At 39.2% G+C, this 22,800-nt stretch overlaps 1 long non-coding RNA gene across 1 annotated transcript in view; it reads left to right on the forward strand.

The window, feature by feature from the left end:
* The window catches only part of LOC122807095, a 1,397,276-nt gene extending 1,393,131 nt beyond the window's left edge, over positions 1–4,145 (forward strand). Inside the window, exon 4 of the long non-coding RNA XR_006365596.1 lies at positions 4,071–4,145. This is a non-coding gene — a long non-coding RNA (uncharacterized LOC122807095). The remainder of the gene's footprint in view (positions 1–4,070) is intronic.
* The last annotated feature ends 18,655 nt before the right edge of the window (positions 4,146–22,800 follow it).

A 22,800-nucleotide genomic window follows, 5' to 3' on the forward strand; every position in this document is an offset into this window, starting at 1 on the left:
AACTCTTTTACTTATTTTTTAATGGGACATTGATGATATCTGTTTTTATTTCAGGACATGCTGATGGGGGTCCTAATTTCATCTGCAAACATACTATAGAAACTTCAGTTTCTCCCCAAGGTTTCAGAACAATTATGTAAGATAACTGTTCTGGTTTCCTTTTCCCAACTTGTCTCAGCCTATAAATCACTTCACTCAATTTTTCTACAACTTCAAAAGGTCCTTTTTGCTTTGCAAGGGAGTTATTTTCACTATTGGGCACTAAAACAATTGCTTTATCTTCTAGTTTGAATTCTCTGAGATGAGCATTTTTGTTATATAATCTTTGTTGTCTCCTGTTCTATCTCCATACATTCTTTTCTTAAAGGCATTATAGTTCTTAACCTATTCTGCCAGTCTGTAAAATGCTGTATTATAATTTTATAGTGTTGTTTTCTTCCTCCCGTGTTTATGTTGCTCTGTATAGCACATTCTGCTGCATCCATTATGACAAAGAGATTATATGAAGCAGTTAGTCCCAGTTCTTCCCATCCTGTTCTATAGCTTTACTTAACAGATACTTTAAAGTTGTTTTAAAATTATCAACTAGCTTGTCTGAGTGTGGTAGACATATGTGCTTAGCTGTTTTACTTCACTTACAAAAAAATAAAATAAAATAAAAGTTGGTGAGTTCATGCATTAACCTGCTCATGAAGTGATTGCCTTTGTAAATAAAACTTTCTTCAGGAATTCCTATTACAGACAAAAACAGTATTAGTGATTTCCCTATGGACTTCTCATTGATACCTCATGGCCTCTGGAAATTTTGTTGCATAATCACTGTTAAACAGAATATACATTTAGACCTTACACAATTTTATAAGTTGTCCAAAATGTCTTTTGTTGTTCTTTCAAAAGGGATTTCTGTACTAAATAAGGGGCTGTAAGGGTTGTTAAACTTTGGGATGGGCGCTGCCATACTTGTCAGCTGTCCAGATTTTTGCAGAATGTTCAGATTTGTACCTCATATCTTTGGCCTATTCCTCATAATATTTGTGTTTTCCTGGAAAATCATTAAGGACTGAAGTCATTAAATGACAAACATTTGAGTATCAGACCTTCATATCCCTTTGAAAATGCATGCTAATGCCAAAACTGTTTTTCTAGCAACTAAGTTTATAAGAGTAATAAATACAATATCTCCCTATTTTTTGGCCTTTGTCCAGATTTCTTTTGCTAAGAGGTTGAGAGGTATCGGTGTTGTTCTTTGACTTTCTGGGAAAGCTGCACATACCTTTCTATGTCCTTCATAACACAAAGATATGAAATCTAATTAAAATGCATAGTTTTTAAATGTGATTATATGCTATCATCATCACAAGTGTTCTGAAAAGCAATGAATCTAACACTTGGCACAGTATCTGATTTTTGTCTTTAGTTGCCCTGTATAGTAAATCATTTCTTAGTTCAAAGTTTGAGAATAATGGTGGGTGTTGTTCAGTTCCCTTGCTTCCCCAGTTACCTTGACTGCATTTTCTCTAGTTCTTCTTAGTGTATCACCTTCCCAATGAGCCTTCCTGAAATTTATATTATCTAGAAGTCAGACAACTTGGTATTTCACCAGTATTTTGATGTGGAGGTTGTAGTCTCTTCTCCCCTTCACCTAATTCATCTTCTCTCAAAGGTAGCGCACAAAAACAATTTTCTTCTGCCAAGGTAACCGATTATTTCTTTTTCTCATGTTCAGTGTTTTTCTTACTTACAGTGCTCTTACAGTCCTGCTTCTGTTTCTGACTTACTGCTCACTTCAGTTTTGCAAAGAGAAATGTAAACTTCTGTTTATGTTCTCCTCTCTTTTTTATTCTTCAGTGTGAAATTCATCCATTGCTTTAACACTTTTTTATCTCTTTCTACTTGTGTATTTTTAACTATTGGGCCCTCCTTGTCTGTCCCTTCTATGACTTATTTTATTACCATGCCACCTGGTGTCTTTTCAGGAAGCTCAGTACTAGATTTGCCTAACCATTATACCCAGAGTTAAACCTTGGTTCCTTTTGTGTCTTCTAGTCTTACATATTTTTCTTTGCTGGAACTATGTTTTTTCTGTCCATATATTTAGTTATTTTTGCCTAACAATATCTTACATAACTCGATGAATTGGGGAAAGTCTTGGTCAGTTATAGTATCAAGTATTAAATTAAACACTGCAGGTCTGTATTTATTTCTGTGCTATAATGTACACCTTTTTGTCTCCATGTATACACACCACTTCCATTTTCTCTTTACTAGTTGTTTTATCCTTACACACACATTATGATTTAACTAATGTAATCATGTTTCTTGAGTCCAACAACCTTTGCATTTTTTCTCTACCATAATATTACTTTTCACATATTTAGTAAGAGCACAGTGGCACAGAGCACTTTATTCTTGTAGCAGTTAAAAGTGCAGTATTACTATATTCCTTGGGTTCACATTCTGTCAACATGTTTTAGGTATAGCTTGATGGCTATCAATAACAGTTACTGCAATCAGTGTTGCTATTAGTAACTGTTTTGACAAATGTTTTTTTAGGGAATATTTAAGCAAACTAATTCAGATGTTAACATTTCTTCTACTCTGCAAGCATATAAACATACTTAGGTGAAGGTTTACTAATGATCCTTGGCACATGCAAGTATCACTTAGGGCTTGTGGTATTAGTTAAGTGCAGTAATTCTAGTGCAACAAGTAACTGTTCAGAATACTTATGGTCACTCTTTGATACCCTTCAAGTTACTAGGGAGTGCCCTTTTAAGTTTATCTGCAACCAAGAATTCCAGACTTTTACTTACATTATTTATATGCTGTTGTACCCAAAGGTTCATTATCAAATCCACATTACATTATCTATTTGTAACCTTACCTGTCTTTGCAAATGAATATCCAATGAATTTCTCACTTCAATCTGTGTTACTCAAGTGCATTAGCATCCTAGTCCCATGTATGCCTTTAGTGAGTCCCTGCTCAAATAGGTTGATAGCATCCTGGCCCATGTCCTGGGGACATTTTTTTTTGTAGTTGCATATCACTCAAGTGCCACTACGCACACCATCAAGTTGTTTTTACTTCCCCATTGTTGTTGATAACACAAGCTTGGGATATCTGTTGGGCTGGATGGTTGGCTCTGTTCAGGGCTGAGTTGTTCATTGGCTGCACTGTTTTCTTGAAAAGCCATTGGAAGACTGAGCAGGTATTAGTCAGTGGTTGCACATCTTTCCTGGAGAGGATAAAGCCTTGGTTTTGATTCATATGACCTGCAATCAATTAGCCACTCCAAGATTGAAGAGACATGCGGCTTACATCTTTATACTCACTCAGGAGAGAGGGTTGTGTAGACTCCTCCTGCTGTGATGACCAAGTTCTTTAGGGAAGTGGTGTAGACCAGTCTATCCGAGAACAGGCTATGGGGTGGGCCTATATCCAAGCCAGTAACAGTATCCCACATGAAGGTATGTTACGGAGCAGGCGCACTAGGTCATTAAAAACATGGGCTTCAGCATCAGCACAGAGAAGCTGCCTAAGTCACTACCAGGGAGAGAGGTTAGGGCTGCATACTATATAAAATGCTATAATGGCTGCAAGACTGATAACTCTGCTATAACCCCTCACTTCACAGTGAAAGAGTGTGCTGTACATGGTTCTTACACCCTGAGAAGAGAGTGAACTAAGAAATCATGGGGAGCTAGTGGTTGCCAAATAGTGAAAAAACAAAAATGTGAGACTTAACAGAGTCATCACAGGTGGAGTCAGAGGCATTGGAATTACTACAGGTGCCTCTATTGCTCTTATCAAGAGTAGCCCTCTAGACTTAGTTCCTCAGTTTCCACTTGCAAAGTGTAGCATTTGTTTAAATCTGTTATCCATTCAATCCTTCCCATCTGCTGGGAAAAACAACCTTCAGTTCATACTGTACCTTTTTTAGTTGCTGAATGGATGAATGAATGATAAAGTATAAGTACAATAATGCTTTAGCTTTCTAGGAAATGACAAGTTTGCTTGAAAATGAAAAAGCCATGAATATTATTAACCTGATATTTCTATTTTTTCAGGATTTCTTGGGTCAGGCTTTTTGCACTTTAGGAGAGATCATTGGATCACCAGGTAGTCGTCTGGAAAAACCTCTCTCGTGAGTAGAAGCTCTTTTATTTCTCACTGAAGTAACTTCAGTTTTCATGGTGGAAAACATGTCTTGTGTTTCTTCATGCAATGAGTTAGCAATCTGCTCTTACCTGTGAGATGGTGTATATTCTAAGAAAGATGCAGATCTTCCTGTGGATAAAAGCATAAAAACTATGATGTTATCTTTAGGGAATCTCAGTTAAAGCAACCTTCTCCCATGTAAAGGTGTTCATAATTCATTTACTTAATACTTATTTAATTACATTAAACTGTTAATTTAGCATGTAGAAAGTTTTTTGTTTTAAGCAAAACTTGAGATTTCCAAATGAAAATATAGAGAGAGATGCACAAAATGACATTATATTAAAGTACATATGAAAGTAAAGTGTGTAACTGCTGAGATAATGCATTCTGCAGGAACTACAACCCACAAAAGAAGTAATGAAGTAATAATAATAATAATAATAATACAGGAGAACATAATTGAAAAGTCAGGAAAATAACTGGTAAAGCACAAAGCAATTCTAATGCTCAAGAACATTTAGGTTTAACATTCAATATCTATTTTATATGTGGAACATCTCTTAATTCAGAGAGCCTAGATGGGGGCTGCAAAAATAATCTTTTCCAGAGGAGATCTACGGTACTTATATAAATCACCAGGAGCAAGAGTGAGATGGCAGAGACAGCAATAAAGACAATATTGGGGCGTATCCTCAGGGGGACAGATTCCAGGAGCAAACAGGCTATGCTTTCAGTTTATTAGACCGTAGCTATTGTGTGCATGTAGGAAAGCAAACACTATGTTGCTGGAAGTTGTCTAGACAAGGATAAAAGGTATCATCACAAACTAGATGAGATTGACATTACTTCAGGATAAACACACATATACTTTTATTGTGGCTTAGTTGGTCTTTATCAACACATTTGCTTACTGATGCATAATTTGTATTTAATAGTGGTTCTTTGTCTGTTGCCACGTTTCAGTCTGGATCATCTCAGCAGGTATCAGAAGTGAGAGGAAGGACTTGCTGAGGAGTGTATGACCATGTCAAGGAGATGTGGAGGTGCCACCTAGAATTGGACTGACGTGAGCGGAGGGGACACACACAGCAGATTGCTGAACTCACTACAATTTTTTTTAAGTAATCATTTTGTTGATAGATTTTTACAAAGGTATCAAGAATAACACACTTACCTCTCAAAATCCAAAGGTTTTACAGAAGATACCTTATCAAATATCATTAAATAACATATGGAATATCAGTACATGTATATACAGTCTAATGTAACCAACATTCGGGTTTATAACTGGCAGACAAAAAAGTAATTGCATCCAGCATTGTTACTTCACACTAGTGACAATACGAATTCATAAAAAGATAACTATTCACAGAAATAAATTGATAATTGGTGTGATTCTGCTCCATAGACTAGGAAACATGTTTAAGAGTTAAGCAGGATTATGCAAGTTGTTTTGAAGATTTAAAAATCTTTTGAGATATTTTTTCCACTTGCAATATAAACTATATCTGTGTAGCCATTTCTTTGCAATATTGTACTTAATTAGTGATGACATAGTAATTGTGATAGTAAAGCTCAACATAACAGTTTTGGTTTAATGTTAACGAGGCATGAATACCAATATGATTTTATGTTTATGAGCTTTTGCTTAATGAGTTTTTTATTCAACTTGTCCAAAATCTCTTGCTACATTTGACAGCTGTAGAACATATATGAATGATACCCACAGTCTCTATCTTGCAAATTTGGATATCAAGGATGTTGGGATTCCACAGAAAGACAGTTTGCCTGGGTTATTGTGACAGCTATGGTTGATCATTTATTGTATACATTTAAATTTAGAGAAGGACACATATTTTCTTTCTCCAGCAGTGATTCCATTCCAGATTGAAATGATCGGTCTAAGTGTATTATCCCAAAATTTAGATATTATGTTTGGGAGTTTGCTGGCTGTGTTGATAACACCTTTGTAGGTACTGCATGTCATGCAGTCACCTCTTCAGAAAATTGGAGCTTTGATTTTATTGAGTTGTTATTGATAATAATTTGCAAATGATAATTTTACACTGGTTTGAGTCTAATTGTGGCCCTCTGCTATTTAGCAGATACAGTGCAATGTAAACCAGAAACGAAATGGTAGAAGCACTCTTACAGGAAAAAAATGGTTATGTAGAAAGATGTTGAAAAGTTAACATAGTGTGTTTTTTCCCAGAAAGATAAAAAAGAAAGGAGGATAAAATGCTTACATCTATATCAAACATAGTTAAAATATGCTATAAACTTAAATTTATCTGACATGGTAAAGAAATAACAGTATAAAACAAAGTACTCTTTGTGTATATTATATTTTTGTATATCAAGGATTTCATTGTCCCTTTTTACTCAGCCTTGATTAGGCCAGTTGTTGAACATAATGCCCTGTTTGGCATTTATCTGTCCAAACATATACAGCAATTTGAATGCCCTCAGAGGTACCTTACTAAAATGATACAAGGCCTTAACAACATGTCCTATGTGGACAGATTCAAAGCCCTATCACTATACTCGGTATCCTACAGACTGCTATGAGGTGACCTGTGTTTTGGTGTACAAAGCATCCTCTGACCCAATAATGATGGATTTAGAGCACATCAGCAAGTCAAACGGCATCAGAAATACTCAGTCTAGGGATGTAAACCTCTTCTGCAATATCAACAGAATGGTTTGGAGGGACAGGTATATCTAACAGAGAAGACTGCTGCTCTGGAATAGGCTACCCTTCCACATAAAACAAAGTTTATCCCTGTCCATATTCAAGCACAACTTGGATCTATGGATGGGAAACTGAAAATTTGCCCCAGGACTGCCCCCCTCCATACTACTAAGGGACAGAGGCAATGCCTACATGTTTTATCCCATGCATGGGTCCCCTCAAATTATTTATAGTATGATCCCAGTTATTCACATTTGAGTAATATGTAATTAGTGATCATGGGATAGGTAAGGCAAATCTATAAACAAATGAGAGATTATTTTCATAGGTTCATAGGTTCATAGGTTCATACTAGGCTATCTGCCCGAGGGCATTTACAAGCCTAGCCCATAGTTTTGTGGCTTACGCCACCCCTTTAGTATGGGGAACTATACCCATTATTTTGCTGTGCCTCTGTTGAGCAGTGACACTGAGGTAATCCCTGGGGTATATCTGCGGTCTCCCATCCATTGGTCAAGATTTCTCTTGAACAAGGCCAGCGAGGTGCTCTGCCTCACATATACCGGGATTTTATTCCACAGCATAGGGAGTCTTTGGGTGATGAATCTATCCCTCCAGCACGTCCTATTAATAGCCGTGTCGAGGTTTAAGTCTCCCGCCCTTGTGGCTCTGACGGATCTAGATTTTTTGAGGTGAAGCATTTTCATCAAATCTGGGTTTGACATGGCCTTGTATGTTAGGCAAAGGTCACCTCTGAGCAAGCGTGCGACTGAATAGAGCTGGAGTTCTTTCAGTCGGGCAGCATAGGACAGATGTTTGAGACCCTTTATCCTTTTGGTGAGGAACTTTGTGGCCTCTCCAGCTGCTGCAAGTGTCGGGTCAGATACATTCGAATGGGGCATTGTACTCAATCATTGGCCTGATGAGTGATGAGTATAGGGAGACTATGACCTCCCTTGATCTAGATGAGAATCCCTTCATGATAAGGTGGGCAATGTAGAAGGTCTTCCTAACTACTTTAGCTACATGGGTGTCGAATGACAGACTACTATCAACCTGGGTCCCCAGGTCCCTGATAACTTCTTCTGTACTCAGTGGATTGCCACCTATTTGGTAGCTAGGGGTAACCTTGTTTTTCCCGAAGGGTATGACTATGCATTTTTGGCATTTAACTTTAGGCCATGGCTCTGGCACCAGTTATCCGCTTCTGTGAGACCCTTCTGAAGGATATCTGTGTCAGATGTGTTTTCTACTATGGCCCAGTTTGCAGTCATCTGCAAACTTTGTCAGCCATAACCCTCCTGTGTTTGCTTGTACTTGGAAAAGTAGATGCCAAACAAGAGTGGGCCCAGGACTGAGCCCTGTGGTACACCACTTGTGACAGGCTTTGAGTCTGACATGGCGCCAGCAACTCTGACCCTGTGGGTTCTGTCACTCAGCCAGTTTGCAACCCATCTTGTGATGTATGGGTTAACATTTAAGCTGATGAGTTTTTCAATGATACCCGAGTGGGGTATTGTATCAAAGGCCTTCGCCAGATCGAGGTAGGCTGTATGGACTGCCTTTCCCTCATCAATGGCTTTGGTGACTGTTTCGAAAAAGTCAACCAAGTTTAGAAGGCATGATCTGCCTTTGACAAAGCCAAACTGGGATGGATCCAAAGTCTGCAAATTCCCTATGTCTTTATTTATGAGGTCCATTATGATCCTCTCCATGGCTTTGCAGATAAGGCTTGTCAAGCTAATGGGCCGGTAATTTCCAGGGTCGGTGGAGGCAGACGAAGGGAAAATGGCTTGGGTTAAAATGGCCCACAAGGGCAGCTAGCCTAGTACTTAACTATGAAGCTATTTAAAGATGTGTTCAAGAAAAAGATTTGGTACTTACGTATTATTGCAACTAGATCCCAAACAGGAGAAGCAGCACATTTCCAGGCCCTTCTCCTGCCGACAAATGGTATATATAGCTGCCTTAAGATTTTCAGACCAAGTTGGATGTGTGCGTCTGTACTTCATTTGGTGTTATTTGGTTTTAAGTGTACAATAAAATGAAGGAAACGTAAGTCATTTGTTTTGAATAAGACCATGTTCTTGCTCTGTTTACTTTGCAGCAATTCCATACAAATTAAAGGTGCGGACTGCATGGCATTAACAGAAACTGCAAAAAAGGTTTATAGCTGTTATACACTTTATATGACTTCAGTTTCACAAAGCTTTTCAATGACAGATCCGTATTTACTCACCACTGGAATGTTTTTACTGAAAAAAACAACAGAATTTGTAAGAGTTTGATCATTGATAATTATCGTCATGTGGAATGGACTGTGCGTCCATTACACATGCAGGCCTGAGCAGCTTGTGTGGTGTATGTCGTATTTCTACTGACATTTTTATGAAAATTAGTAATAAAAAACCCGCAGAGCACAAATCATTAATATCTGGAATGCCATATACCCCCACACTGCTGAATTTGTAACACTTCATCCCCTCATCTTTTAAAGGTCTGTAAAAGGTGACAGTGAATGTCTAATAAAAAATACATTTACAAACAAGAACAAAGTGCAGTAAACAACTGTAGTATAGTAATAGGTTATTCCGTCCCGACATTTTTAAATGGGTACCTGACTGAAATAAACCCCCCGCCACCACAGCTTGCTACATAAAAGCACTATAAATTATATGTATATAATCTGGTTGCGATAATATGTAAGTAACAAAGATGTTTGTCAAAAAATGTTATAACTGCTTTATAATTTTGCAGTAGTAATAAAACAATAGTATAAGGCAAAGCCTTTTACAATAGGGAAATGACATGTTTTGCCTAGGAACATTTTCACTTTTATTTTTATTATTATTATTATTATTATTTTTTTTAATCTTGTGAAAGTTCGCATGTAGCTGAACACTGCCAGTTAAGCTGCTGATATTTAACTTTTACTTATTCTACTATAACAGGCACTTATATTATATAAGTAGATGTGCCCTGCAGAATCTGATGTGTTTTAATGCATGGTATTTATTTATTTACATTTGAAGCAGACTCATATAAAATATTTCCAGAAAAAGGGACATACATTTCCGAGGTGAATCAGAACTGATGGTATTGCATTTTTCAGAAATAAATTCTAGCAGTCTACAATACTAGATACAACTTATAAGCCTAAAACCTCATGGATCTAGGTTATTTAGATCTATGCAAAGCATCAGAATCAAGCAAAAAATTGACTGCTGGCAAAATAATGAAATAATTTTTCTACAGAGTGTGTCACAGGTTTCCACAATTGCCATACATGAGAATATGTACCCCCTTCTTAACATAATAATTTCTATATTAATCTGCTTTGGGGGATATTGAGACAAAATGGTTTTAGTCATATAACTCAAGTTTAGGCCAGTATCACAGTGCCAATCTTTTCCATTTTGCACAATAATTTACTCTGTTGCCTCTCAAGTCAAAACAGGCTTTGCCTCTCTACTTTGCAGCAAATTATTTGTAATCTTACTTTGTGCTGAAGATAAATACCTTTAAATCCCTATCAGTACTTTTTTCATTGTATGCCAGTGACTCTTTCACCATCTGTCCTAGTTTCTCCTCATAAATTCTCAACTTCATCAGCAGCAATCCTGGAGTGCCCACTGCAGAGTCATATGACATCTGAATGTTATTACATACCTGGTGCCGTGTAAAAATCAGTCAGAAATGTCTGCTTCTGACATTCATTTAGCTTTTGTATCTGCTTCTGACACTCAAGATTTTGTATGACATTTAGTTTGAGGATGCGTAATTCCATATTGTGACTGCTTTATAGCTAATAGTTATACATTTTCAGTAAAGAAACAGATCACTGAATTTTTTTTTTTTTTTTTTTGTGGAGATGGGTGCTGTATAATTGCTTTTCTGTCCCCTAACTCACTACATTTAATACACTGATATATATGTACATGTGTTTGTATGGAAATAAGGTTATATTCTAAGTCAAGCATTAACATAGACATTCTGTGCAGAAAAATATTACACAAACGGCTGGCCTTCCCTTCATTTACATACCCAAATGAGGTCAATCATAGTTGCATACAGTACAAGCTACAGCTTGGTACTTACAAACTTATTTAATATCTACAGCCATCATTTAAATTGCCAAACAACTTTAAGTCTACAAGATGAAAACCATGTCAACAACTTTCTCCAATGCCTGTATTTGTCATCAAATTAAATATAAATTGTAATGGGGAAGCTAACTTTTGTGCTAAATTATTATACAAAAACCTAACTTGAGGCTTGCAGATGGGCATGCTATAATAACAGGAATACTCTATCAGTGTCTCACCCAGTCAGTGCTGATTCCAGTTATTCCATTTCACAATTAGAATGGCCAGTGCACTCCCACTTGAGTCCTTATCCCCTTTTTTCTGGATCTTATCCATAAGGGTTTTAAATTCCCCAAGCCTCGGTATGCCTGGGATTTTCCACCATCTAGTAATAATTTTTTTGCCACTAATATCATTAATGTGCTACCTATGCAATTGTAGAACTTTATTATACCCTAACATGAAAAGGGAATGATTAAGAAAAAACTGTTCCTGGGAAAAAGTTGGATCAGTGCCTGGAGTTCTCCCTTAAACTTTTGAAGTTCAGTACACGCCCAAAACATATTTTCCAGCTCCCCACTATAAGTACATCACACCACCACCATTTTTCATTTACCTCTAAGGATATCCTAGCAAGTGTATGTGGGTTGTTAAATATTTGTGCAAATGTTTACATACAAAATTTCTAAATCTGTGTGACGTAGTTGCACATTCTGGCAGTCTGCAAATCATATCCTATGCCTCAGGAGATATACAACCGCCCAAGTCATATTTCCATGGTTTCTTCACCCCTCTGTAACTTTCCCACCATACTCATCAGCCTTTTAACACAAGAAATCTGGACAAAGCCATAAATGATGGGGGGACAAGGCTCCAAAAACTAGGGAAAATGTTTAAATATTGCTTTTATAAACTTAGAAAGTTGATAAGGATAACAGGTATTTTATCAGAAAGAATCTTCTGAAGGTTATGAAGTCTGAAACTCAAATGTCTGTCATTATTTTCTGATTACAATCCTCAATAATTTGCCATAAAATGAAAAATATTGAGGAACAGACCAAAAACACGAGGCAAAAATCTGGACATTCTGCAAAATCTGGACTGTTGAGAGGTATGTATCCCACGTAGGTCCAAGATGGCACTCTAGGTTCCCCAATTAATTTGTGCTGCCTGCATAGGGGATCCCTAGCCTATAGAAAATACTTTGCTAACCTATGCCTGAAGGGGAAGGGGGACAAACTCCTTCCCACCCTCCTTCTAGGCAATTTGTAGGAGCCCATTATAAGTAAGCTGAAAGGCCCTGTTTAGCTCAAATATCTGCCTAATCTGATCTCACTTCATCCATTTCCCCCGTTGTAATTTGTTACCAGAAAAGTCTATGTACTCTTGCTCATTGCCTGTTAACTGTCCCTTGGCAAATGTTATCATCACATTCATTATTCGCCAGGGCGGAGGAAAATATTACTCTGAGATCAAGTCAGGAGGTGTGCTAAACATCCCAATAGAATTTTAACAGCTGACTCAGGAAGGTGTTGTCTTCACAGCCCTCCAGGTGAGACAAAAACAAGATGATCATACTGTGGGGAGCTCAGTTCATACCTGTTATCAGTCTTTTCCAAATTTAGTCATGAGTGGATGCCTACAACAAATAATGAATTTTCAAATGCACCACCTATTTGTATATCAGAACATGTGGGGCCCCCAAACCAATCTGATCAGCAGAGAGGCACATTTTCTGTAGGCCAGTCTAGATTGTTTCCCTTCCCATACAGAATCCCTCAACATAGCAACTGTTTTTCCTCAGTAAAAGGGTAATCAGGAAAGAGAAAGACTGAAATATGTATAATAATAGAGAAAGAATAAATAATTTTAATGCATGTATACTCTGGCCTAGTTCTAAAGGAATCTGTTGCCATCTATCTACCCCCCTACATATTTTTTCTGAAATATTGTTCTAAAGAGATTTGTATAGAGTCCTCATATGTACTGTAGAACAATGCCACCAGGTATTTTAAAGGTGAATCTCCTTCAATGAAAGCATAGAGTTACATTAACCTAGTGGGAGGGCTCAGTTTGATGCAGATTACTTTGCTTTTACCCCAGTTTACTTTATAACCTGATATGCTAACACAGTCATCCAACAGTTCAAATAAACTCTTTAAATCTCTTTCAGAATTGCCCATTGTTAACAGGATACCATTTAAATAAAAAAGATTAATATTTCTTGATTTGCCATGTCATAATTGGCCATGCATTAATAGTATATGGTTTCCCATGAGGCTCTAAATAGAGGGCAAACAAGACCAGGGAAAGACAGCAGCTCTGTATTTTACCCTTGGTGAGATAAAAGTGGCTCGATAATCCAGGAGGTATTTTCACCTTTGTCTGTCAGGCCTCACATAGATTAAAGAGTACCTGGAAGAACTGTGGGGGAAATCCAAACTGTTGCAGGACCTGTCTGTATTGTACCCGATTCATCTGATCAAATGCTTTTTCAGTATCCATATTCAATACAGCTAACCATTTCTTAGTAAGGCTTGCATCACATATGAACAATGCTGCTTTAAGAGTGTTATCAAATGTTTGCCATCTCATCCACAAAACCAATCTGTTCCAACCCTACAAGATGAGGCACCACCCTAGATAGCCTTTCTGCAATAACTGCTATAAAGATTATAAAGTCGTGATTCCATGTGGAAATAGGTCTATAGGTGGAAGGCCGATGCATATACTTCCCAAACGGCAGGATCACAGTTAGAAATGTTCACCTACAAGATCTCAGAGAGGGGCAACCCTAAGTATCCCATTAACTCATTACAGCTGAGTGCACCTCCAGGCTTTTCTGCAGTTACATTCTACTGCACCTCTAGGCATCAAATATTGCTAGCTCATATTTGCTTTAATTATTCCAAAACCATGCTACATAAAGGTGTCAGAATATTTTATCTTGAAGCATACATGATGGTAAACATAATTGTACTGATTTTTTACCTCTGCCAATGAGTATTTATTAGCACTGGAAAGTGATAACTTATTTTTTTAATGGCTCAAGCCACATCCAGTGGGAGTTAAAAGTACACACTCAAAACAGCTGTACTGGAGGGAATGAGTTAATGCCAGGGGCTGCCAAACTGTTTCATCCATAGCCCTGCAAAGCTCCATCAGCATTCTATCAGAGTTTCCCAGAGACTGTTTTAATAAGTCTCTCTTAAACTCCTCTGTAGTTAATGGAACTATGAACTCCTCATCTTATCCTCGTTCAAAACATGAGAGATGTAGGAGATGCAGACATTGCTGCATCCTTTTCCACTTCCCATCCCTCGGAGTAAAGATATGAATAATATCTACTGAGTTAATGAATAACCGAGGCTGGATGTTTCAGTGAAATATTCTTGCACTGAATTAACACCTCCATGATCACCCTCTGCTTGTTGCTACAGGTGCATCATCATTTTTTTTGGTAACCATGATAATTAATGGAAAATATGTCACTAATGTCTCCCCTCAAAATCTCTGTTTTTGCATTGAGTAGATCTTGTATTTCTTCCAAGACCCTGTTAATCTTTGTTCTCCATGCCTGTAGGTCTCCCCTGGGTTCCTGCTGTAGTAACAAACATTGTGGTCTTCTTCTGAAGGCATCTATCCTCCCCTACAAACATTGACTAGTGAATTGCTTTTCCAGCTAACACTGTTTCTTTAAGATGCTCCCATTTACTGGCTAGTGATTCTACCAGGCTTCAACCATATAGGCATGCTATGTTGTTTTATAGCCTCAACAGAAAACTATGGTTCCTGGACTAATGGGAAAACTGGGCCTGAGCAACCAGCACCAGGGCTGCCTTTATCAATCCCACAACATGTTTCCCTAACTTCATTAATCTGTATGACCTAGGTCCCATATGATCCACATTCCACTCTTAGTGTAGAGTTGCCATCTCTCCTGGAAGATCAGTAACTTTAGCATAATAGAGTAAAGTTGCTGAAATCTCAGGGGAAGGTGTAAACTTGCCAAAGTAAATCTCTCTGTCTTATTGAATACTCTCATCTTGAAAAATTCCTAGTGTCACACAGCCATGACTTGGCACACTGTTTATACTTTTCTGTCTCAGCCTTTCTTATTGACATGAATATCTCCCAAACATTATTAGTGGGTGGAGTGACCTGTGCTAGGATGTATTGTTCTGGTGCATGTTTCCTGTTTTTTCTTCAGTAAAATCTGTAAGAAAAAATAAAATGCATTAAATAAATGAAAATTATCATCAGTATTGACTCCATTGCTGTGTTCTTTGGGAACATTATGAAGTGTTGTGGAGCAAAATAACAGCCACACTCATTGATTGCTCTAGAATGTCAAATACAAGCATACAGGAGCACACAGAAAGAGCTGGGATGTCAGTAAATTGACACTTCTGAAACCAAATGTTATCTGTAGTGGTGACATTATCCTTTTAATAGCACTGTATGAAGTAAATAGTAAAAATAAACTCAAAATAGTGCTAAGGAGAAACTAAAAATAATTGTGATCTGGCAATGTGATATATCTCAAGCTACAGAAAAGGTTTTGTTATTGAGCTGAGATTTGGAGAATGCATTAGACTACAACACTAAAACTAACAGTTCGGCAAAAAACTAATGATTACTTTTTTGACAAACTGTTAAATTAACAATGTTATGATGTCCTATCTTGCCTTCATTCTTGATGGATGGGTTTGGAACCGAGCATTGGTTCTGACTCGGCCGCATACTAATCCTCGAGAGCTTTCACTGGCTTGAGGCTACAACCTATCCCAACATGTCTAGCGACTGTTACCCAGATGTTGTTTGCCACTTACAGCTTCGGGATTGCTTTTTCTCTGGCTCAGGCTAAGGGGATATTTCTTTAACTTTTTGTATGGTTGTTAACTAATAATTAGGTAGTAGAACAATTTCTTTATATTGCTATATCTTGAGCATTCCTTGTTTTCAGTAAAGGTCCTTTCCACTCTTTGTTTTTGGCTTTGTGTGGGCCATCGTTTTCTCTTAGGCCTCTATCTAGTGCTGCCCCCCTTTTAGGAATCCGTTTAAATTAGAGGATTCTTTTTTTTTCTCTCCTCTTAGCCCATTTTTAGTTAGAGAGCTCCCCTTTGTTCCTTTCGCCATTTAAATTAGAGGCGCCTCTTCAGGTTAGAGGAATGCATTGTTTAAGTTAGAGACCCTCCTATAACCTTCTTTTGCTCTTCTTCAAAAAATAATAAAAAAGAAAACTTGTTGTTTTTCTTTATAGAGTAGTTGCTTGTTGTAGTCTTGCTAGTCTAGTGTGGTTTCTTGCACTTGAGTGAAACTTTTACTAACTTGGTGACTTTCACTGCTGGTTGTGAACTTTTGCTGATAGTGACAGGATGTCTAAAGAGACTAAACAGTCCAGTTTTAAAAAGTGTGATTTTTGCACACAAAAAATGTCAATCACTGATGGACACACTAGTTGTGTGTATTGGTTAGGCGCCATCCACCTGCAGGATTTCTGCTCTATTTGCCATGCGTTTAGTTCAAGGGTCCTGCATGAACAGAAAAACAAACTAATACTTCAGAGTTTGTTAAAGGGGCCTTTTTATTTGGCTGTTGAAGAGACTCAGGCCTCCAAACCTTCAGACAAATCTCCCAAAACTTCTTTGGCTTTGAGTTCTTGAGATCCGAAACCTGACAGTTCTGAAAATGAATAGTCTACATCTGTTCCACTTGCAGTTTCGGAACCATCTAGTAGTCAAAAAAGGAGCTGGTCACTGTCCTTGGATCTGATTTGTTTGGTGCTGCAGTCTCCTTTATTGCAATTGGTGGCGGGTAGCCACAAGTTCTCCTCTCATTCCTCTCGGTCATCCAAGAGTCTTTTGGATGATGATGTGGAGCGGGTGGTTAGAAGGTTGATGCGTACACCAGCCCTGGCAAAAATTCTTACCAGCCTAAATGGTCGTGGAGTCAATTCCAATAGCTGCTTTACCTTCAGTTCCTCCGCCGACTCAGTTGAGTTCAGAGCCAGAGTGCCTGGAAGTCCTAGTGTTGGAACTGCTAGACCCAAAATCCATTCCTAGAGTTTTGGTGCCGATCTCCACTCCGACTACTTTGAAGTTGTTGTCCATCGAAGGGTCTGTAGACCAAGACTTCCTCGTCTGTTCCAGGGGGAGAGTCGAACCAGATCCTTGTTGGATCCGACTCTCCCATTTGGGGCTTCGGAGCAGGTGAGTTTGGCGCCCACATCAGCCTTGGAGCCTTCCTCCTTGGTGCGGGGGAGATCTTCCTGTTCTTTGGAGCCAGAGAGTCTCTAAGCCCAAAATCATGGTGCATTCGAGGTGATAAGGCGCAGGCTTTTATCTGAGGCTGTTCAACCCTCAGCTCCAGCTACTCTTCCCCCAAAGGGCCAGTGTCAACCTCTACACCATCCCTCCAGCCCCAGCGTAGAAAACCAATGCCTCAGGATTCCCCAATGGGTGAAACCCTCTCTTCCAAAACTTCCCCGGAACATCCCCCTGAGGAGGTCCCTCAGAATAGAATGTGTAAGAGGAAACACATAGCTTCCCCTGAATCTGCCACATCCGATACTGACTTAGAGGATTCAGAAGGGTCCTCACGGTCACCCTCTGTGGATATCTCCTTTTCAGACATCTTAGAAATCATGAAATAGAGAGGTGGCTGGAAAACCCTCTCCCCTTCTGAAGATGAGTCAGTATACCTGGAGGCATTTGGTTCTTGACCCTCCACCTCTTGAGTGTCTCCACCTTTCGACCAGCTCCTGGGTATAGTCAGTCGAAAGGCACGGGGCTCTCCAGACTTGGTGGAGCCTGTTCCGAGGAGGCCAACAAATCCATTACAGCCCCAGAAGACAGTTTTTGACCAAAGGTGTCCCAGTAGATGCTATGGTGGTGGCGGCAGCCACCAAGAAGGAATTAGCTGAAACTTCTGCATCTGTCCATCTGCCGAATAAGGAGTCTCAAAAGATGGACAGATACGGGAAGCGTATGTTCTCTTCAGTGGTTTTTACCATTATGTCACTGAATTACTTATTCCATTTAACTCATCTTCAGAGGGATCTTCTCAAGGAGCTAGGAGATACCCTTCAAGGTGCTACAGCTGGGGACGTAGTTGACAAGATAAGCTCTCGGCTTGTGACCTTAACCTCTATAACTAACTCCTCCATGCGCCTCATTTCTTATGCAGGCAATCTAGCAAGCAGGGCAGCAGGCACAGGAATAGCTCTGAGGAGACATTCCTGGATGCGTCTTTGTGAGTCTACTGAACCCTTCAAGTCATCCTTTATTGACGCCCTGTTTGAGGGCTCGTTCTTGTTTGGGTCAAATGTGGAGACTCACACCAGGAGCGAGCAAGATGGCAAGATGTCTGCCATCTGAGTACGTTTCTCTGTCCCTACTAGACCTTATCGTCAGAAGGGTGGAAAAATGTGGCTCCAGAAATCCAAAGGAGCCTCACCGGACACTCATGGTGAATTTTCCCCCAAGGGCAGAGGAGGCAATAACAATGGAAGATGTCGCCCTCGCAGCAGAGGGGGTCCGCAGAATTAGGGTGACAGAGATACATTCTCGGGTAGGCCCTTCCAGTGCTCGTGAAAGGAGGACCGCCTGTCCACCTCTGGAGCCAGTAGGGGGAGGAGATTATCACTGTACCCAAAAGCCTGGCTAGACATGACTCAAGACAATTGGGTACAGTCCATCATATCCAGGGGATACAACATTCCTTTCCCCCTTCCACCCCTTCCATCAAAGTCTATCCCAGACATACCACCCAGTCAAAGGGATCAAGCAACCCTAGAAATTCAAAGGTTGCTAGATAAAAGAGTCATCCAAGAAGTCCACGCAAACCAAATGGGATCCGGAATTTACTCAAGGTTCTTTTTAGTTCCAAAAGAGACAGGGTACTGGAGACCAATTTTGGATCTCAGCAGACTGAACAAGTCAGTAAAGAAAACGAAGTTCCGGATGGTAACACTGCAGTCTATACTCCCTTTTCTGGGACAAGACAATTGGATGTGCTCCATAGATCTTCAGGATGCATACTACCATATAAAGATGGACAGGCGATCCAGACTATATTTACACTTCCGGCTGGGAGTCAGTAATTACCAATTCAGAGCTCTGCTTTTTGGTCTCACTACAGCCCCCAGAGTGTTTACCAAATGCATGGCAATAGTTACAGCTCAGCTGAGGCATCAAGGATTCCGGGTGTTTCCATAATTAGACGACTGGCTTCTGACCGACACCACTGAGCATCTACTAACCAGGGCAAGAGACGCCACCATTCATCTCTGCTCAGAGCTGAGCATTGCTATAAATTTAGAAAAATCTGCCTTGTTGCCATCACAACTTATTATCTTTATAGGGACAGACTTAAACACAAAAGACATGGTGGCAAAACTGCCTCATGAAAGAGTTCAAATGCTACGCCATCAGGTGTCAATATTGCTCGTGAAGAAAAAAGTGCAAGCAAAATTTGTCCTCAAGGTTCTGGGTTCAATGGCAGCTGCAATAACACTAGTCCCAGTGGCGCATCTACACATGAGAATATTACAGTGGCTACTTTTTGCTCAGTGGTCCTTGCAGGAGTTGCCCATGTCACACAAAATTCTCATTATGAACACGTGGTATGGTACATCAACAAACAAGGTGGAACCAGATCCTACCCCCTCTGCCGAGAGGCTCAGAGAGTTTGGCAATGGCAATTTCTTCTCAGTGTTTTCTGACCACAATGCACATCCCAGGGAAATCCAATGTGATAGTGGAGAGACTAAGCATGAAAATTCTTATGCCTCATGAGTGGTCCCTCAATCAGGAAATTGCAAACTGAATTTTTCGCAAATGGGGTCAGCCTTGCTGCTACCTCTTTGCCACGTCCATCAACTCCAAATGCAGCAGCTACTTTGTCCTAATCTCCCCTCTGGGGGAGTCACCCAGGGATGCACTTGTTTATGATTTGCCCCCTGAGACTTCTTTACGCATTTCCCCCATTTCCATTAATACCCAAAGTTCTTCAGAAAGCCAGATCATTGAGTTGTAAGCTGATTTTCATTGCTCCTTACTGGCCTCGTCAGATATGGTTCCCCTTTCTATGGCCCATCTTCAGGAGGAGCCTTGGATCCTGGACCCAGTGCCGGATCTTCTGACTCATCAGTCAGGAACGCTCCACCCCTCTCTTCAAAGCCTCAAGCTGACAGCTTGGTTATTCCACTTCCCATCTTAGCCAGGCTTCCATAACTATCCCCAGCAGTGCAACACATTCTGGTTTTGTCGTACAAGAATACAACTAAGGAACTTTATGCAAGCAAATGGAAGAGGTTTTCTTGTTGGGCTGACAAGAACCATACAGACCCCTTTACAGCCCCTATATCAGCAATTCTGGAATTTGTAACAGAAACTTTTAATCAGGGTGCAGTGGCAGCCATGGTACAAATACAACTAGCTGCTAGATCAAACTACCACGTAGGAGACATGGGATCTAATATTATGTCCCACAGATTATGCAAAGCCTAATATTATGTCCCACAGATTATGCAAAGCCTTTCTGAGGAGTATGTTCCTTTTAAGATCTCCCAAAAGAGAACCACCACCTCCTTGGGAATCTAAATTTGGTGGTATCCTCTTTAATTCTCCCTCCATTCGAACCAGCCTCCTCTTGCCCACTAAAGTTCTTATCTTGGAAGACAATCTTTTTGACAGCCATTACTTCTGCTAGGAGGGTTTCAGAACTGCAAGCTCTGTCTGTCCGCCCTCCCTATCTGATTTTCCACAAAGACAGAGTCTCTCTCAGGACAAATCCTTCCTTTCTGCCAAAAATTTGTTGAGGACAATTTAAATCAGTCTATTGAGCTACCCGTATTTTCCCCCAATTATGGCAACAAGGCAGAATACAAGCTTCACCAATTGGATGCACATAGGCAGTTATGTTTCTACTTACATAGGACAAAGAATTTTAGAAAATTTGACCATTTGTTTCATTCTCAGAAAACAGAAAAGAAACTTCGGTTTCAAGTCACCTTATCAAAATGGCTTACAGACACCATTACTTATGTCTATAATTCTCAGAATAAAGAGCTGCCAGTAAAAATTAGAGGGTATTCAACTAAAGCTATGTCAACTTCCACCACCTTTCAAAGTAGGCTCCCTTTGGATTCAATTTGTGCTGCAGCTACATGGGTTAAATACCTTTATCACTCATTACAAAGTAGATGTGGCCTCCTGGAACAGGGAATCCTTTGGTTCCACTGTTCTGAAGAGTTTATTTCCTTGAGCCACCCGAGAAAGTAGGTGCTGGAAACGCTGTCCCAACCATCAAGAATGAAGGCGAGATAGGACAACATAACATAAAGAAGTTATGTACTCACCATAACGTTCCATGTTTGTTGTCCATAATCTCACGTTCATTCTTGCATCCCACCCCGCCTTCCCCCTTCCTGGAGGATCGAGAGGAATTTTTCTGAAATTGGCTATAAATTTCTGATTCCCTTCATGCCTTAGGAATTATGGGCAGAGGATCTGTTGTAGTAGTTGTATTGTGTTGCATAGTCTATTGATTAGTTGTCTCAAATGAGATCTGGGTAACAGTCGCTAGACATCTTGGGATAGGTTGTAGCCTCGAGCTAGTGAAAGCTCTTGAGCTTTAGTATGTGACCAAGTCGGAACCGATGCTCAGTTCCGAACCCAACCATCAAGCATGAAGGCGAGATTATGAACAACAAACATGGAATGATATGGTGAGTAAATAACTTCTTTTTTTGGCAATTACTTAACTAATACACAATTACTTACTTACTTAATACAGCATAATTGGAGCTGTCACCTAGTGTTATGTCAACACCTCCCTCCTGGCCATTAATATTAATGACATAAAGATGACTCTGGTTTTAGTCTTCCGTGTTTAGAAGCTATATTTAAAACCTTATAACTTTCTAAAGGCTACAAAATAAAGTTTTTTTTTACACAGAAAACTGTTTGCATGCATAAAAATGCATGTGAACACTTGTGTGTGAAAAGAAAATTTCATTTTGCGCCTTTAGACTTGATCTTTAAGTTTAACAGATTAGGCTGACAGCTATGTTAACATTACTTAACCCTTGATGCTTTGGTAGTGACAATTTATGCTGTGACATCCTACAACTCCACCATCTATGATGGATTTCTGTACCAGTCCTATATTACCTATTTTATTCTGTATTTCCTTCTGAATTACAGAAGGTCAATAAATGAGAAATGTTTACCATGATGCTAAACAAATTAACCAGTATTTGAGTTTAATATGCCTACCCATAATGTTAACTTTGCCTTTCTAGAACTTTCCTTCAGGATCATTCATGATCATTCGTAATCTGGCATTATAATAAACAGCAGCAACAGAAAAGTTTTTTGCTATTGTGCTGATATTTGGAGACTGCATATATTTAAAAAATTCTTACTAGCATTTTATATCAAACAGGCTTAGTTGTATAATCTGCTGTGTGGCTTCCTTTCTGAAGTCTAATAGATTATAGCATGACATGTCACTGAGCTGGAATCGCTTGCCCCATGATATTTTGGCATTGACAATTTATGCTGTAACATCCCGCAACTCAACCATCTATTATGAATCCCTATTCCAGTCCTATATTCCCTATTCAACTCCTGTATTTCATTCTGAGCCAAACAATATCTATACATCAGAAATGTTTACAATATTTCTATGCAACTTGAACCATGATTTGAGCATAGTAATGATATTTTCATTCTGACTGCCCATAATGCTAAATCAGTTTTTATTTTCCTAGAACATTCCTTCATGAACAGTATCTTTGCATTTTCAAGGTTCAGGTTTACAAAGCTGTCCCAGGGGAAGGATAAGATAAAT

Source organism: Protopterus annectens, chromosome 7.part0, assembly GCF_019279795.1.
Source record: "Protopterus annectens isolate FY-2018-M chromosome 7.part0, PAN1.0, whole genome shotgun sequence".
Taxonomy (NCBI): Eukaryota; Metazoa; Chordata; order Ceratodontiformes; family Protopteridae; genus Protopterus; species Protopterus annectens.